The sequence below is a fragment of the Ovis canadensis genome, chromosome 5 (assembly GCF_042477335.2).
Source record: "Ovis canadensis isolate MfBH-ARS-UI-01 breed Bighorn chromosome 5, ARS-UI_OviCan_v2, whole genome shotgun sequence".
Classification (NCBI taxonomy): domain Eukaryota; kingdom Metazoa; phylum Chordata; class Mammalia; order Artiodactyla; family Bovidae; genus Ovis; species Ovis canadensis.
In genome coordinates, this window is record NC_091249.1 from 63,430,134 (window position 1) to 63,448,451 (window position 18,318).

The following is an 18,318-nucleotide window of genomic DNA, read 5'->3' on the forward strand; positions in this document are numbered from 1 at the left end:
CTCCCGGAGTTCACTCAGACTCACATCCATCAATCGGTGATGCCATCCAGCCATCTCATCCTCTGTCATCCCCTTCTCCTCCTGCCCCCAGTCCCTCCCAGCATCAGAGTCTTTTCCAATGAGTCAACTCTTCGCATGAGGTGGCCAAAGTACTGGAGTTTCAGCTTTAGCACCAGTGCTTCCAAAGAAATCCCAGGGCTGATCTCCTTCAGAATGGACTGGTTGGATCTCCTTGCAGACCAAGGGACTCTCAAGAGACTTCTCCAACACCACAGTTCAAAAGCATCAATTCTTCAGCACTCAGCTTTCTTCACAGTCCAACTCTCATATCCGTACATGACTACTGGAAAAACCATAGCCTTGACTAGACAGACCTTTGTTGGCAAAGTAATGTATCTGCCTTTCAATATGCTATCTAGGTTGGTCATAACTTTTCTTCCAAGGAGTAAGCGTCTTTTAATTTCATGGCTGCAGTCACCATCTGCAGTGATTTTGGAGCCCCCCAAAATAGTCTAACACTGTTTCCACTGTTTCCCCATCTATTTCCCATGAAGTGATGGGACCAGAGGCTATGATCTTCGTTTTCTGAATGTTGAGCTTTAAGCCAACTTTTTCACTCTCCTCTCTCACTCTCATCAAGAGGCTTTTTAGTTCCTCTTCACTTTCTGCCATAAGGGTGGTGTCATCTGCATGTCTGAGGTGATTGATATTTCTCCTGGCAATCTTGATTCCAGCTTGTGCTTTTCTAGCCCAGCGTTTCTCATGATGTACTCTGCATAGAAGTTAAATAAGCAGGGTGACAATAGACAGCCTTGACATACTCCTTTTCCTATTTGGAACCAGTCTGTTGTTCCATGTCCAGTTCTAACTGTTGCTTCCTGACCTGCATATAGGTTTCTCAAGAGGCAAGTCAGGTGGTCTGGTATTCCCAACTCTTTCAGAATTTTCCACAGTTCATTGTGATCCGCACAGTCAAAGGTGTTGGCATAGTCAATAAAGCAGAAATAGTTGTTTTTCTGGAATACTCTTGCTTTTTCCATGATCCAGTGGATGTTGGCAATTTGATCTCTGGTTCCTCTGCCTTTTCTAAAACCAGATTGAACATCTGGAAGTTCTCGGTTCACGTATTGCTAAAGCCTGGCTTGGAGAATTTTGAGCATTACTTTATTAGTGTGTGAGATGAGTGCCATTGTGCGGTAGTCTGAACATTCTTTGGCATTGCCTTTCTTTGGGATTGGAATGAAAACTGACCTTTTCCAGTCCTGTGGCCACTGCTGAGTTTTCTAAGTTTGCTGGCATATTGAGTGCAGCACTTTCACAGCATCATCTTTCAGGATTTGAAATAGCTCCATTGGAATTCCATCACCTGTACTAGCTTTGTTCATAGTGATGTTTCCTAAGGCCCACTTGACTTCACATGCCAGGATGTCTGGCTCTAGGTGAGTGATCACACCATCGTGATTATCTGGGTCGTGAAGATCTTTTCTGTGCAGTTCTTCTGTGTATTCTTGCCACCTCTTCTTAATATCTTCTGCTTCTGTTAGGTCCATACCATTTCTGTCCTTTATTGTGCCCATCTTTGCATGAAATGTTCCCTTGGTATGTCTAATTTTCTTGAAGAGATCTCTATTCTTTCCCATTCTGTTGTTTTCCTCTATTTCTTTGCATTGATAGCTGAGGAAGGCTTTCTTATCTCTTCTTGCTATTCTTTGGAACTCTGTATTCAGATGCTAATATCTTTCCTTTTCTCCTTTGCTCAGCAAGGTGTTAATTAGAGAAAGGAGAGGTCTCAAAACTTAGAGTGGCACCAGGCCCCTCACCCACAACATGCATTTTGAGATAACATTGGAACCAGGTGAGTCATCCTGGGCCATAAAATGATTGACATGAATCTTGAAGAAAGGCAGGTTTCTAAGTAAATATATAGTTTCATTAACATAGATTAGGAGAGCAATGTATGAGTAAAGCATACAGGTTTGTTGAGCACTTACCAGTTCTGGGTCTTAAGTGGAACCGACTTGAAGGAAGACAGAGTCTAGGGTAAATACATAGTTCATTATCATAGCTTATGACAACCATTTACATAAGAAAAACGCATTGGTTAGCTCAAGGTTTGAGAAAAGTTAAATTCAGGTGGAGCCAGTTGTCATGGCAACACAGAATTTTAAGACAAACCTCTTTAAATGTGTATAGAGAAGGGGAAAAATCTAACACTTGCTTGTTTCCTTCTCCACTTAAGACAGAGAGAGAAAATGTCTAACACTTGCAGCCTATTTCCTCCATTTGGAGACCCCTGGCCTTCCTGCCTGTTACCCTCTCACCACCAAGGAAGTCCTAAAATTCACTTGTTTATTTACTCTTGGCTAGGCTGGATCTTCGTTGCTGCACTCATGCTTTTCCCAGTTGCAGAGAGAAGGGGTCGCTCTCTAGTTTCGGTGCTTGGACTTCTCATTGCAGTGGCTCCTTGTGCTGTGAAGCACAGGCTCTAGGGCTTGTGGGCTTTAGTATTTATGGCCTATAGGTTTAGTTGCCTTGAGGCATGTGGGATCTTCCTGAACCAGAGAGTGAATCCATGTCCCTCGCATTGGCAGATGGATTCTTTTTTTTTTTTTTGGCAGATGGATTCTTAACCACTGGACCACTGGGGAAGTCTACACTTTAACCACTTTAGGTGTACGATTCAGGTGCAGTAATTACATTCACAGTGTTGTACAATAGTCATCACTATCTGTTTCCAAAATTTTTTACCATCCCAGACAGAAGCTCTATACTTATTAAGCAGTAACTCTCGACTTTTCCCTCCCTTCAATTCTGGTAATCTACTTTTTTGTCTCTATGAATTTGCCTGCTGGTGGTGGTTTAGTCGATAAGTCGTGTCTGACTCTTGCAACCACATGGACTGTAGCCCTCCAGGCTCCTCTGTCCATGGAATTTCCTGGGCAAGATTGCTGGAGCAGGTTGCCACTTCCTTCTCCATGAATTTGCCTACCCTCTGTATTTTATATAAGTTAAATCATATGCTGTTTGTCCTTGGTGTCTGGCATATTCCACTTAACATGTTTTTAAGGTTCATCCGCAAGTGGTATTGTTAGGGGAAGCATGCCGATTGAAACCGCTCACCCTGGCCAGGCACCATAGTAATCATCTGCATGAGTTGTTTTATGACATGAGATCCTGATAAGGAATATGGAACTAATAAGCCACCACCAACTGGAAGAGTTCGGGAGAGGTCTAAAGGAGACACCGTGTGTCCGTCCATTTCCTGGAATCCCTCTCACTAGCATCCATCTTGGCTGAGCGATGCGTGCGCCACCAGGAAAGACTCTGAATTAGAATAATTGGCCAAAGACCACCCAGAAACTAATCGCACCACCATAAAACCGAGACTCTGAGCTACCCGGCAGAGCAGTTCTCCTGGGTTTCCTTACCCTACTGCTCTCCACCCAGGTTCCCCTTCCCAATAAAATCTCTTGCTTTGTCAGCACATGTGTCTCCTAGGACGATTCATTTCCGAGTGTTAGACAAGAGCCCAGCTTCAGGCCCTGGAAGGGGTCCCTCTTCCTGCAACAGTGTCATGTAGCAGACATCATTCCTTTTTATGAAGGCAAACTTCAGGGAGGGGAGCTAAGTGACTGAGAGCAAGTAAGAGAGGGAGACTCACTTTTAACTGCCTTCCTTTTCTTGACTGAATAATATTTCACTCTATGTATGTATCACATTTATTTATTGATGAACACGTGGGTTGTTTCCACCTTTTGACTACAGTGAATACTGCTGCTGTGAATATTTACACACACGTATGTGTTTGAGGTCCTGTTTTCAATTCTTTGGAGTATGGAAAGTGGCATTGTTAGGTCATACAGTAATTCTATGGTTAATGTTTTGAGGAACCCTCAAATTATTTTCTATTTTATTCTTTTTCATGTTATTGTAAATGAAATTGTTTTCACAATTTTATTAGATATACAGTGTTGTAACTTGCTCTTTTTAAGATGAGGGATCATTTCATAGACATATTTGTGGATCAATAAAGCTAAAATTTCATCGTAATGTTTGGTGTATACCTAGTACTCCATGGTATAGAATTATGAATCATGATTTAGTCAGTGACTTATTTGGAGACATATCAGTTCAGTTCAGTTACTCAGTTGTGTCTGACTCTTTGCAACCCCATGGACTGCAGCATGCCAGGCCTCCCTGTCCCTCACCAACTCCCAGAGCTTGCTCAAACTCATGTCCATCCAGTCAGTGATGACATCCAACCATTTCATCCTCTGTCTTCCGCTTCTCCTCCTGCATTCAGTCTTTCCCAGCATCAGGGTCTTTTCAAATGAGTCAGTTCTTCACATTAGGTGGCCAAAGTATTCCAGTTTCAGCTTTAGCATCAGTCCTTCCAATGAATATTCAGGACTCATTTCCTTTAGGATGGACTGGTTGGATCTCCTTGGAGTCCAAGGGACTCTCAAGAGTCTTCTCTAACACCACAGTTCAAAAACATCAAATCTTCAGTGCTCAGCTTTCTTTATGGTCCAACTTTCACATCTGTACATGACTACTGGAAAAACTATAGCTTTGTCTAGATGGACCTTTGTCGGTAAAGTAATGTCTCTGCTTTTTAATATGCATCTAGGTTGGTCATAGTTTTTCTTCCAAGGAGCAAGCATCTTTTAATTTCATAGCTGCAGTCACCATTTACAGTGAGTTTGGAGCCCAATAAAGTTAAGTCTCTCACTGTTTCCATTGTGTCCCCATCTATCTGTCATGAAGTTTTGGGACCCGATGCCATGATTTTCATTTTTCAAATGTTGAGCTTTAAGCCAACTTTTTCACTCTCCTCTTTCACTTTCATCAAGAGGCTCTTTGCTTCTTCTTCCCTTTCTGCCATAAGAGTGGTGTCATCTGCGTATGTGAGGTTATTGATATTTCTCTCTGCAATCTTGATTCAGTTTGTTCTTCATCCAGTCCCTCATTTCACATGATGTACTCTGCATATAAGTTAATACAGGGTGACAATATACAGCCTTGATGTACTCTTTTCCCAATTTTGAATCAGTCTGTTTTTCCATGCCCAGTTCTAACTGTTGTCTCTTGACCTGCATACAGACTTCTCAGGAGGCAGGTCAGGTGGTCTGGTATTCCCATCTCTTTAAGAATTTTCCACAGTTTGCTGTGATCCACACAGTCAAAGGCTTTTACGTAGTCAATGAAGCAGATGTTTTTCTGGAACTCTCTTGCTTTTTTGATGATCCAGCGGATGTTGGCAATTTGATCTCTGGTTCCTCTGCCTTTTCTAAAACCAGATTGAACATCTGGAAATTCTCAGTTCATGTACTGTTGAAGCCTTGCTTGGAGAATTTTGAGCATTACTTTACTAGCATATGAGATGAGTACAATTGTGTGGTAGTTTGAACATTCTTTGGCATTGCCTTCCTTTGGGACTGGAATGAAAACTGACCTTTTCCAGTCGTGGGGCCACTGCTGAGTTTTCTAAGTTTGCTGGCATATTGAGTGCAGCACTTTCACAGCATCATCTTTCAGGATTTGAAATAACTCAGCTGGAATTCCATCACCTTCACTAGCTTTGTTCATAGTGATGCTTCCTAAGGCCCACTTGACTTCACATTCCAGGATGTCTGGCTCTAGGTGAGTGATCACACCATCGTGATTATCTGGGTCATGAAGATCTTTTTTGTACAGTTCTTCTGTGTATTCTTGCCACCTCTTCTTAATATCTTTTGCTTCTGTTAGGTCCATATCATTTCTGTCCTTTATTGTGCCCATCTTTGCATGAAATGTTCCCTTGATATCTCTAATTTTCTTGAAGAGATCTCTAGTCTTTCCCATTCTATTATTTTCCTCTATTTCTTTGCATTGATCACTGAGGAAAGCTTTCTTATCCCTCCTTGAAATTCTTTGGAACTCTGCATTCAGATGGATATATCTTTCCTTTTCCCCTTTGCCTTTAGTTTCTCTTCTTTTCTCAGCTATTTGTAGGGCCTCCTCAGATAACCATTTTGCCTTTTTGTATTTCTTCTACTTGGGAATGGTTTTGATCACCACTTCCTGTACAATGTTATGAACCTCCGTCTCTAGTTCTTTAAGCATTCTGTCTATCAGATCTAACCCCTTGAATATATTTGTCATTTCCACTGTATAATCGTAAGGAATTTGATTGAGGTCATACCTGAATGATCTAGTGGTTTTCCCTACTTTCTTCAATCGAAGTCTGAATTTTGCAATAAGGAGTTCATGATGTGAGCCAGTCAGCTTCCAGTCTTGTTTGCTGACCATATAGAGCTTCTCCATCTTCGGCTGCAAAGAAAATAATCAGTGTGATTTTGGTATCGACCATCTGGTGATGTCCATGTGTAGAGTCTTCTCTTGTGCATTTGGAAAAGGGTGTTTGCTATGACCAGTGTGTTCTCTTGGCAAAACTGTGTTAGTCTTTGACCTGTTTCATTTTGTACTCCAAGGCCAAACTTGCCTGTTACTCCAGGTATCTCTTGACTTCCTACTTTTGCATTCTACTCACCTATGATGAAAAGGACACCTTTTTTGGTGCTAGTTCTAGAAGGTCTTGTAGGTCTTCATAGAACTGCCAGCTTCTTCAGCAATTGTCATTGGGGCATAGATTTGGATTACTGTGGTATTGAATGGTTTGCCTTGGAAACAAATAGAAATCATTCTGTCATTTTTGAGATTTCTCCCAGGTACTGCATTTCAGACTCTGTTGTTGACTATCATGGCTACTCTAGTTTTTCTAAGGGATTTTTTTTTGCCCATAGTAGTAGATATAATGGTCATCTGAATTAAATTCACCCATTCCATTCCATTTTAGTTCACTGATTCCTAAAATGTCAATGTTCACTCTTGCCTTCTCCTGTTTGACCACTTCCAATTTGCCTTGATTCATGGCCCTAACATTCCAGGTTCCTATGCAATATTGTTCTTTACAGTTTTGGACTTTACTTTCATCACTAGTCACATCCACAACTGGACATTGTTTTTGTTTTGGCTCAGCCTCTTCATTCTTTCTGGAGCTATTTTCCACTCTTCTCCAGTAGTATATTATAGGGTACCTACCAACCTGGAGAGTTCATCTTTCAGTATATCTTTTTGCCTTTTCATACTGTTCATAGGGTTCTCAAGGCAAGAATCAGTCAGTCAGTTCAGTCACTCAGTCATGTCTGACTCTTTGTGACCCCATGGACTACAGCATGCCAGGCTTCCCTGTCTATTACCCACTTCTGGAGCTTGCTCAAACTCATGTCCATTTAGTCAGTCATGCCATCCAACCATCAAGGCTAGAAAACTGAAGTGGTTTGTCATTCCCTTTTTCAGTGGACCATGTTTTGTCGGAACTCTGCACCATGACCTGTCTGTCTTGGGTGGCCCTACACAGTATAGTTTTGGTGAGTTAGACAAGGCTATGATCCAAGTGATCAGTTTGGGTAGTTTCCTGTAATTGTGGTTTCCATTCTGTCTGCCCTCTTATGGATAAGGATAAGCTTGTGAATGTTTCCGGATGGGAGGGACTGGCTGTGGGGGCATCTGGGTCTTGCTCTGATGGGTGGGGCCATGCTCAATAAATCTTTAATCCAATTTTCTGTTAATGGGTGGGGCTGATCCTATAGTTTGGCTTTAGGCCAAACTATGGTAGGGTAAAGGCAGTAATGGTGACCTTCTTTAAAAGGACTTATGCCAGGACTGTTGTATTCAGTACCCCTGACCCCATGGCAAGCCACTGTCAACCCACACCTCTGCCAGAGACTCCTAAACACTCACAGGCAAGTCTGGTTCAGTCTCTTGTGGGGTCACTGCTCCTTTCTCCTGGGTCCTGGTGGGCACAAGGTTTTGTCTGTTCCCTCCAAGAGTCTGTTCACTGAGTCCTTTGGAAGTTCTGTAATCAAATCCCACTGGCCTTCAAAGTCAAATTCCCTGGGGGCTCTCAGTCCCTTTGCTGGATCTCCAGGTTGGGTAATCTGTTGTGTGCCCTAGAACTTTCACAACAGTGTGAGAACTTCTTTGGTATAATTGTTCTTTCAAATATTTCTCTGCAATAAGCAACTTTGCAGCAAGCATAGGAAGGTGTATCTTTGTGTACTTTTCTAATTATTAGGAGAGATTCTTAGAAGTGGGACCGATGGATCAAAGATTATGCCTATTTTTCAGGCTTCTGATGGATATTACCAAAAGGCTCACTAGATGTATGCTGTTTGTTTTGCAAGCCACCACAAGAAAATAGGAAACAACTCAAATTTTCAACACCAGGGGATCAGTTAAAATGATGACAGTACATGGTCAGCAGCCACAACAAATTATAAAGTTGCAGTAGAATTACTGACACTAAAAGACATTCATAGTCATTTTAAAGTCACCACTTCACACCAGTCAGAATGTCTGCGATCCAAAAATCTGCAAGCAATAAATGCTGGAGAGGGTGTGGAGAAAAGGGAACCCTCCTACACTGTTGGTGGGAATGCAAACTAGTACAGCCACTATGGAGAACAGTGTGGAGATTCCTTAAAAAATTGCAAATAGAACTACCTTATGACCCAGCAATCCCACTGCTGGGCATACACACCAAGGAAACCAGAATGGAAAGAGACACATGTGCCCCAATGTTCATCGCAGCACTGTTTATAATAGCCAGGACATAGAAACAACCTAGATGTCCATCAGCAGATGAATGGGTAAGAAAGCTGTGGTACATATACACAATGGAGTATTACTCAGCTGTTAAAAAGAATTCATTTGAATCAGTTCTGATGAGATAGATGAAACTGGAGCCGATTATACAGAGTGAAGTAAGCCAGAAAGAAAAACACCAATACAGTATACTAACACATATATATGGAATTTAGGAAGATGGCAATGACGACCCTGTATGCAAGACAGGAAAAAAGACACAGATGTGTATAAAGGACTTTTGGACTCAGAGGAAGAGGGAGAGGGTGGGATGATTTGGGAGAATGGCATTCTAACATGTATACTATCATGAGAGAATTGAATCGCCAGTCTATGTCTGACGCAGGATACAGCATGCTTGGGGCTGGTGCATGGGGATGACCCAGAGAGATGTTATGGGGAGGGAGGTGGGAGGGGGGTTCATGTTTGGGAACGCATGTAAGAATTAAAGATTTTAAAATTAAAAAAATAAAAAACTAAAATAAAATTTAAAAATTAAAAAAATAAAGTCACAGAACTAGTTACAAAATAGTCTATATTAAATAAATTTGGTTGCTTCTATTCAATGAAATACTCTGCAACTCTTAAAAAGAGGCAGTTCCCTATGTACTGATATGGAAATATTTGAGTACTGTAGAATGAGATCAAAGAGTAAGTTGCAGAGCAGTGAGTGTGGAAACAAAAGGATAGATATGTATGTATCTGATCTTCCGTGGTGGCTCAGACAGTGAAGAATCTGCCTGCAGTGCAGGAGACCCTGGTTTCAATCCCTGGGTTGGGAAGATCCCCTGGAGAAGGGCATGGCAACCCACTCTGGTATTCTCGCCTGGAGAATCTCCATGGACGGAGTAGCCTGATGAGCCTCATCAATACTCCTGATGAGTCCACGGGGTCCCAAAGAGTCGGACATGACTGAGCAACTAAGCGCAAAGCACAGCACATGTGTGTGTCTGTGATATGCCAGAATCAGGTGAAGGCAAACTTCAGGGAGGGGAGCAAAGTGGCTGAGAGCAAGTAAGAGAGGGAGACTCACTTTTAACTGCATATGCTTTTATACCTTTAAATTTTTATAGTGTGAGTTATTACCTGTTCAAACATTACATAAGATAGGAATTAACCCCAGAATGAACATTATGACACCCATTTTTGCTTTTTAAGGCTGATGTATATATTTGTGTGAGAAACATTCTGGTCGTAAATACGACAAAATGTTTGTAGTAGTTATTTGGGAAGAGAATTTGGGGTATCTGGAGTTTTAAAAAAAATTCATAAATTCTTTCATATTCTTGCCTTCAAAAGGTAAAGCGTAATTCCCCTCCTAAGTACAGGATTAACTAGATCATAAAAGGCATTGTTTACTTCTTCCTTGTTCTCTTTCTTGGATCACTCGCTCTGGGGACAGTCAGCAGCTGTGTCAAAAGCTTGTGCTCTAGAGCCCACATACGGTAACTACTGAGCAACAGCTAGAGAGCAGCCCCTGCTCGCTGCAACTAGAGAAACCTCATGTACAGCAACTGTGTGCTGCAATGAAGACCCAGCACAGCCAATAGAAAAAGTTTGATACTGAATGGCACTGAAGTTGCTCACCCTTTGCCTGACCACAGGGAGATCTCAGGAAGTCTTCCCAGCCACCAGACTGGGTGAGAGCCTTGCCTCCTGTTCCATGTCAGACCAAATATCCTCTATCTAGCCTTGTGCAAGATTTATCATTTCTGCTGGTTTGGTTGTTGGTTTCTTGGACAGACAACAAGCTGTGGGAGGACAGGTCTCAATTTGGCTTGTTCTCTGCTGTGGCCCTGAGGTCTGTCACACAGCAAATTCTCTGTATATAGATATTAATAATGAACAAATAAACTCAGGAGACCTGAGAAATCTCTTCAAATGACTGAAGTGCTGTATGCAGCCAAAGAGCTCTCTTCTTCTGGCCTATAGAAGGCAAAACAAGGACAAAGTGATTGTCAAGTTTTGGTTCTAAGTCAGGAAGGATCTTCTAATAATAAAGGCTGCCTGTGTTACTGACCCCGGTTCTTAGAATCTTTAATTGATAGAAATTGATAAGAGGCCAGAGGAAAAATGCAGATAAAGCTTTACTGGGACCGATGCTACAGCAGGAGGGAGTGAAAACAAGTAATAGATTGTCTTGCTTGCTCCCCTCGGTTGGGGTGGGGGAGGGTGTGGGGGGTGGTAGTGGATGGGAATGAGGGGGTAAGAGGGAATGAGGAAGGGGAAGGTGAGGTAGTAGGGAGGTGGGGAGGCAGCTGGTCCCTTAAATAAAGTGAAGGTATGGGCAAATTTGTGGGTCAGGCCAGAGGGATGGCTTAGGTTGAGGGTCCCCAACCTCCAAGATCTAATGCCTGATGATCTGAGGTGGAGCTGATATAATAATAATAGAAATAAACTACACAATAAATGTAATGTGCTTGAATCATTCCAAAGCCATCCCCCATCTCCGGTCCTGGAAATGTTGTCTTCCACAAAACTGATCCCTGGTGCCAAAAAGGTTGGGGCCCACTGGCTTAAGTGGTCTGCCCACCCCCTGGGTGGCTCCATGTGCAGGGATCATTCACAGTACCCCGCTTTTGCTCCCTGAACCCCAGAAGTGGCAGTTGGATTTTGGTCTTTTTGTATCTTGTTCACAATTTGCCCCAGCTGCAGGTGCACACAGTTATTTTCAGTCCCTTATAGTTTCTTGATATTCTGTTGCTCAAGGAGAAGTTTGTCCAGGTGTAGGAACTGCAGTAAAGGGTCCCAGATTCCAGCCTGTCTCACCTGCAAAGTGGTAACCAGTGGCCACCAAAAGGGTTTACAAGAAGTCTGGTGGGCTCGCTGTGAGGGATGGGCTGTAGAGAGAATTCCAGACTGAGCAGAGGTTATGAGTTCCCAATATCCCAAGCAAGCTGGGCTGCTGGGGAAATCATGAGGGTGTCTTTCTGGTGGGGGAGGGGCAAGGAAGTGGATTATTTTTGCACTTGAGGAACTTGCTTCTGATCCAGGCTGGCTGAGCAGAGCTGGGTGTTTTCATTGGTTCACACTTCCCCATCCCAGCCCCACTTTCCTTCTCAGGCCTGAGGGAGGCTGTGTGGCTGGCACTGGTGACACCTGGTGGCCAGCTGGACTAAGACAAAAGCAACCCCATCATCTACCTGTCCTGTCCATCTGCTTCATAGCTGTCCTATACAGTGCTTGGACTGGAGGAGGCCTGGCTTTTGAGGAATGGATGGATGAATGAACACAGGCAGTAAAGAGGAAGAAGAGATATTGTCTCTCTCTGATCTGGTGATCTAAGCAGGTGGACCAACCTGGACTACAGGAGGGGGCCAGACAATTCATCCACTCAGAGAAGTACAGACAAAACGGTCTCTGCTCTCTCTTTTGCCTCCCTCCTCTGTGCCTGTCCTGTGTCCTAGGGGAACATATGAGGTAGGGGAAGGGTCTATTTTGGGAAAAGGCTAAAGTTAATTATTAATAAAAGTTGCTCCTGCATCTAAGCTTAATTGTCCTATGAAGCTGTGAATAGAGACCCATGGGCTGATTTGGAACTTCCCGAATAAAGCTCCTTTCAGGGCAAGGACAATGAGGCACAGAGAGGGCAGGAACCTGCTTAAGGTCCCACAGCCAGAATGTAGTAGGGCCAGGACTCCCAGGTCCAGTTCCTTAGGTCAAATCATAGCATTTGACCACCTAACATAGAAACAGAGGAAAGGAACAGTTGGTATGGAGCCTAGAGGAGCAATTACAACAAGCACCTTAGCCTGGCAAGCAGGGCTTTCCAGTTACCTTATGACACGCCCCCATCCCCAGCACATGCCTTTCCTTTCAACTGAAGAAATGAGTGTGCATCACCTCCCAACCCACCAAGAGCCCTCCTCTCAACCACTCTGCTTTATATCCATCCCTTCCACTGTATGAATGGGCTTAACCTCCCTGAGCTTCAGTTTCCTAATCTGCAAAGGGATTGTTTGAGGTGTGAGAGAGGCTGCTAGCCAAATGCTTGGAACAATGTTTGGCACAGGGTAAGCATTCAATGGGCTTCCCAGGTGGCATTAGTAGTAAAGAACTCTCCTGCCAATGCAGGTTAGACTTAACACAGGTGGGTTTGATCCCTGGGTTAGGGACAAACCTGGTTGGGTTTATCCCCTGGAGGAGGGCATGGCAACCACTCCAGTATTCTTGCCTGGAGAATCCCATGGACAGAGGAGCCTGGCAGACTGCAGTCCATAGGGTCGCACAGAGTCGGACATGACTGAAGCAACTTAGCATGCACACACATAAGCATTCAGTAAGAATGACAGCTGTTATTGCTGCTGTAATTAAGACCCAGTTCAAGTCCTTCCCACAACTAGATGAAGACATCCTTGAGCACAGAGGGCAGAATACCTTGATTCTGTGTCCAGAGAAGCCCCGGGACACAGAGAAGACCTCTTTTTGGCTCTAGAGGGCATCTGCTGACTGGTTTCTCTTAGCATCTTCTCTACGTGCTGCTATCGGAGCCTGGCTTAGCAGCTTTCATCCCTTAAAGCTGTAATGAGTCACTTGTCTGAACTGGGTTTGAGATTTTTCTGATGGATCAAAAAGCCAAGAGAGACAAAGTACTGCTGGTGTGCCAAGATGCCACCCCCAGCTCCCCTGGGTGGCACAGGGGCAGGGGGGGACTCAAAACCCCCAGCAGAAGAGCAAGGGTGGGTTCTTAAGGCCACAGAGAAGAAATCTGGTCCACCAATATAGGTTCTCCTTGGCATCCTTGGGAGGTGGTTGTGCCCTTAATCAGACCCCTCTGAGTAGCAGCGTGAGGGGAACTGGAAGGACCCCTACTTCCTAACCCCTGGATACTTCCACTTCTCCATCTTCAGGGCCAGTTTATTCTTGGTTGCTCTTCTCTCTTCCTGCACCATGCCAGATCCTTGAGCTTGGAATATGCCCAGATATTCATTCATTTGGGATTCAGGAAGTATTTATTGAGTCCCTTCTCTGTGCCAGGCACTTTACCATAGGAGGTTACATTCTGGTTGGGGATTGGGGGTGGGGACAGACAAAGAAGCAGACAGGCAAAATTCCACTTAATAAGTGTTATTTTAGGAGTAAGCCTAGGGCAGGAAGGAGGTGACCTTTAAACTCAGGAAGTGGAGGAGGTATAGTCACTGGGCAAGAGGAACCTGTGTACAGCCCAGGAGGAAAGAGAGCCTTAGCTTCTTTTTTTAAAGATTTTTATTTTTGATGTGGACCATTTTAAAAGGCTTTGTTGAATTTGTTACAAGAGCCCTAGCTTTTGGAAGAGTTGCAAGAAGTAGGTTTCAATCATGAGAAGCTTATTAGACATGGTTGCCAGTGTCAGGGATTCTGATTTGGTGGACGTGGGGGTGGGGATCCAGAATCTTCACATTTAACAAGCTCCACTAGTGATTCTGAAGTAGGTGGGGTTATGGCTCAGCATGTGAGGGAGACATTGCGAAAGACGGGCTGGAGATCGCAGGGACCAGGCTGTGAAAGGCTGGTGGGTCAGCCTGATGAGGTTAGTCTTTATATCAAAGGAATCAGAAGGCCACTGAAGACCTTTCATCCAGGGAACAACAAGAATCTCTGCAATGATCCCTCCTCCAGCTGCAGTGTAGAAAGAGGACAGGACCGCTGGCTGATGTGACCTTCCAGCCTTGAGTAGGTGTTGGCCTGAATTGAGAAAAAGGCAGTGGGGCCAGAGAAGTGGCTGAATTTGGGAGAAGAGGGAGGCGGATGGGAGCAACCCCAGGACTTGGTAATGGGCTAGCTGTGAGATAAGGGAAATGAGGTGGCCAGAGGGTGAGGAAATGGGTGGTGAGGGGCCAAAACCTGGTACAGGAAGTCCAAGGAGTGTGAGGAATCCCTAAAACCCAGTTCCCATGCTGAATTTATGATTAACCTCTCTGTCCAAAGCTTTATTCCCTTTCTTGTCCCATCCCTGTCCCCCTCAGGATTGAGGACTATCAAAGAAAAGGGAAGACTGAAACTGAGCAGGACCCTGCGGGGGCCTTCCCAGGTACAAGCCCCCGTTTCTTGTTTGGCCTTCCCTAAGTTCCAAAGAGCAGACTCAAGCAGTTATGACTAGAGTAATGAATCCGAAGGGATATAGGCAAAAATGTGAGTTGTTCTGCAGAAACTCAGACCCCCACCCAGTGGAGGATGATGATGACATGCTGCCCACAAGCATGTAGACTCCAGACTGATTGGAACCAGAAGGCTAATGATTGAGATTCCTGAAGCATCACCTGTTACCTCACCACCATTCAGAAAAATGTCCAGGAGCTGATTATACTCCCTGTAACCTTCACCCCTTCTTGTTACCTTTTACAACCCTTGCCTGAAAGCTACTGGGGAGTTTGGACCTTTTGAGTACTAGCCACCCGGTTCTCCTTGCTTGGTGCCCTGCAGGAAACACTGTAATGTCCCTCACTGAAATCAAGTATCAGTAGATTGGCTTTGCTGCATTTCAAGCAAAAAGACCTGAGCTGTGTAACAAAGGGATTCAATGTGGAATCTGAAGGATCAGAGAGGTCAGATCATATTGTCAATGCTTGATACCTAAGGGTAGGGAAGGTACAATCCCACAGGGACCCCAGAGTCGGGGAAATCACACAGCCTGGTGCATCCCTCATCCATAGTAAGACAGAGACCACCAGAGAGGCCTGGCCCACAGCTGGGTCCATACCCTTCCTCCATCCCTCTGGTGACCTGCCCCAGCAGCTGCCATTCCTAGCACCTGGCACGCTTCTGTGCAGTCCCCTCATGGGGCTTAGTTGCCAAGGGCCTGAGCTTTGCTAGATGGCCCTGCTCCAAGCATCCCTCGGCCCCTCCTGCTGCTTGGTTAGCACTGGGAAAGGACCGGGAAGGCAGGCTGCTTGCTCCTGCTATAGTGCCCCTTGTGTGGCTGATTTGGGCCTTCTCTGTGGACATGGCCAACCCATCAGAATGGATCCGCTGACTGGCTGGCTCTGGCTCTCATCTCCGTACTTTGGCCCAGAGAATGTGTGCTTTTGCATGTGTTTCCTAGGTGCGCAAAACGGGGCATCATCCTTGAGAGGTTTTCATCCTCACTCCCACATCTAGGCAGTCATGGAGTCCAGTGGTTCGTTCTGTCTCCCAGTCATCTCCAGGACTCTTTCACTGATCCCTGCCCTTTCTCAGGTCTGCTAGCATGACAATTGAAGGAATAGATTCCAGGATCAGCACCTTGCTATGGCTTGAGGAAACAATCTTTTCATACTCTGCTGCTGCTGCTGCCACTGCTGCTGCCTCTGCTGCTAAATCACTCAGTCGTGTCCGACTCCTAGTGACCCCATGGACTGCAGCCTACCAGGCTCCTCCATCCATGGGATTTTCCAGGCAAGAGTACTGGAGTGGGGTGCCATTACCTTCTCCATCCCATACTCTAGTTTCCCTTAAAATCATATGGAAATAATACTAGTTCATAAAATTGTTGGTAGGACTAAATGAAATAAACTCTTTTCATTACAAAGCAAGTGGTCAATAAATGTCAGCTATTTAACACTTCTCTTTGTGTTTCTGGTGTATACTCACTAGTCCAAACTCTTCAATGACTTCCAGCTGCCCCCAGGATCTCATGCAAACCTTTAGCTTGGCCTGTAAGGGGCTTTCAGTCTCATTTCCTGTCACTTCCCATCCTTTGGCTTTATCATAGATTCCTCTGTGCCTTGGCCTATAGACCCTTTCCCATTTTTCCTACCTGCTAAGACTCTCTTTGCCATCTGATGGTGGTGGTTTAGTCACTAAGTCTTGTCCGACTCGTGTGACCCCATGGACTGTAGCCCACCATGCTCCTCTGTCCATGGGATTTCCCAGGCAAGAATATTGGAGTGGGTTGCCATTCCCTTCTCCAGAGGATCTTTCCAACCCAAGGATTAAACTTGGGACTCTTGCATTGCAGGCGGATTCTTTACTGACTGAGCCACCAGGAAAACCCCAGATGCCATCTGAGACTCATCTCAAAAGCCTGCCTGTCACATACCCTACAATGACGCCAGAGCTTTAACATGCCTGAAACTGGAAGTGTTAGTCCCTCAGTCTTGTCCAGCTCTTTGTGACTTCATGGACTGTAGCTCACCAGGTTTCTCTGTCCATGGAATTTTCCAGGCAAGAATACTGGAGTGGGTAGCCATTCCCTTCTCCAGGGGATTGTCCACCCAAGGATCGAAATGCATTGCAGTTCAGATTCTTTACCATCTGAGTTCATCTCCTGAACTAAGGACAGTGAAGGAGGAGAGCTGGAGAAATGGCAGGAGGATAACATGGGAGGGGCTGGAACCTCTGGAGGAGGTATCTCAGCCCTTGGTGTACCAAGGAACAACAAGGGACCCATTTTGTGGAAGGGAGCTTCTGGGAAGGGGGCTTCTGGGCTTCTTGTTTGGGAGTTCTGCCTGCATAAGAATTAAAAGGCATCAATTATCCATATCAGAGAAAGAGAGGGGACTCCCAGCCCTCTATTGGCACTGCCAAGATCATGTCCCTGACTCTCCTCCAGGTCGTCAGAGATACAACTGCTAACACCAAAGAGTATCAAAAAAGAGACTACCAAAGTTCTTGGGTGTTCTTTCTTGCTACTGCTTTTCTTTTGACCCAAAAGTTTAAATCTGCTGGGGCTTCTTACTCTAGAATTTATGGGCCATGGGAGGCAAGAATCCATCAGAAGGTAAATATAAAGCCAGTCAAAGGCTATTAACTCCCATCTCTACCCAAGTTTTTCCAAATGTGGGCTTTTCTCCCTTTACTACAGGATTAATACACGCTCATTTGCAAATAAATCAGAAACCACAGATAAGCAACAGCAAGGAATATTTAATATAATGTTTTATCATTTTCTCCAAAACTATGAAAAGTTAAATAAAAGACATTATAAACATTTGTTTCTGTCACTACAACCTGCTGCTGTAACGGCTGTAGCCTGTTTTGTTGGAGATGGGGAACAGGGGCTGTGCAAGCATATGCCTGCATGCACGTGCCCCAGAAAGGATGGAGGGGTGGCTGGACTGGGAGGGATCGCCTTGTGACCCCAGAAGTGTCTTAAGCAATTGTAGGGACAATGATAGACGATGGAGAGTATTGAAAATACCACTGGGTGTCCTGGAGGTGAGAGAGGGGCCTGGAAAAAAATTCCTGGTAAGAGGAGGTCAGGGGAAGCTGAAGCACTGTAGAAGGAAGAGGACTGACAGGTTTGGAAGTGCAGGCTGCAGGGAAGTGGGGCATACTGGTTTCAGAATCCCAGCAGGACTTCAGATGCCAATCTGGCCCTTTGGTTGCCATAATTTTGAACTCTTAAGGACCTTCTGTCTTCTTTCCCTTGTCTGTAACAGTATCTTCTTCCCAGAATAGTTGTGAGGGATTTGGTACCTATTAAGTACTCAATCAATGCTAGCTATTATTATTATTACCAAGTGCTAAAGATACGGTCCCTTCTGTGCTCTGTGCTCAGTAACAAGAGGCCACTGTTATGTATTACTGGTCCGCCACTGGAGGGAGAGGGATCAAAGGAGGCCGGAGCATCTTGAATGTGAAAGCCCCTCAGGAAGCTCCAAGGCCAGAAAGGCCTTTATGATGATTATTAAGCAATAGCAGAGGCCCAATCCTAAACCTAGCCCCATCACC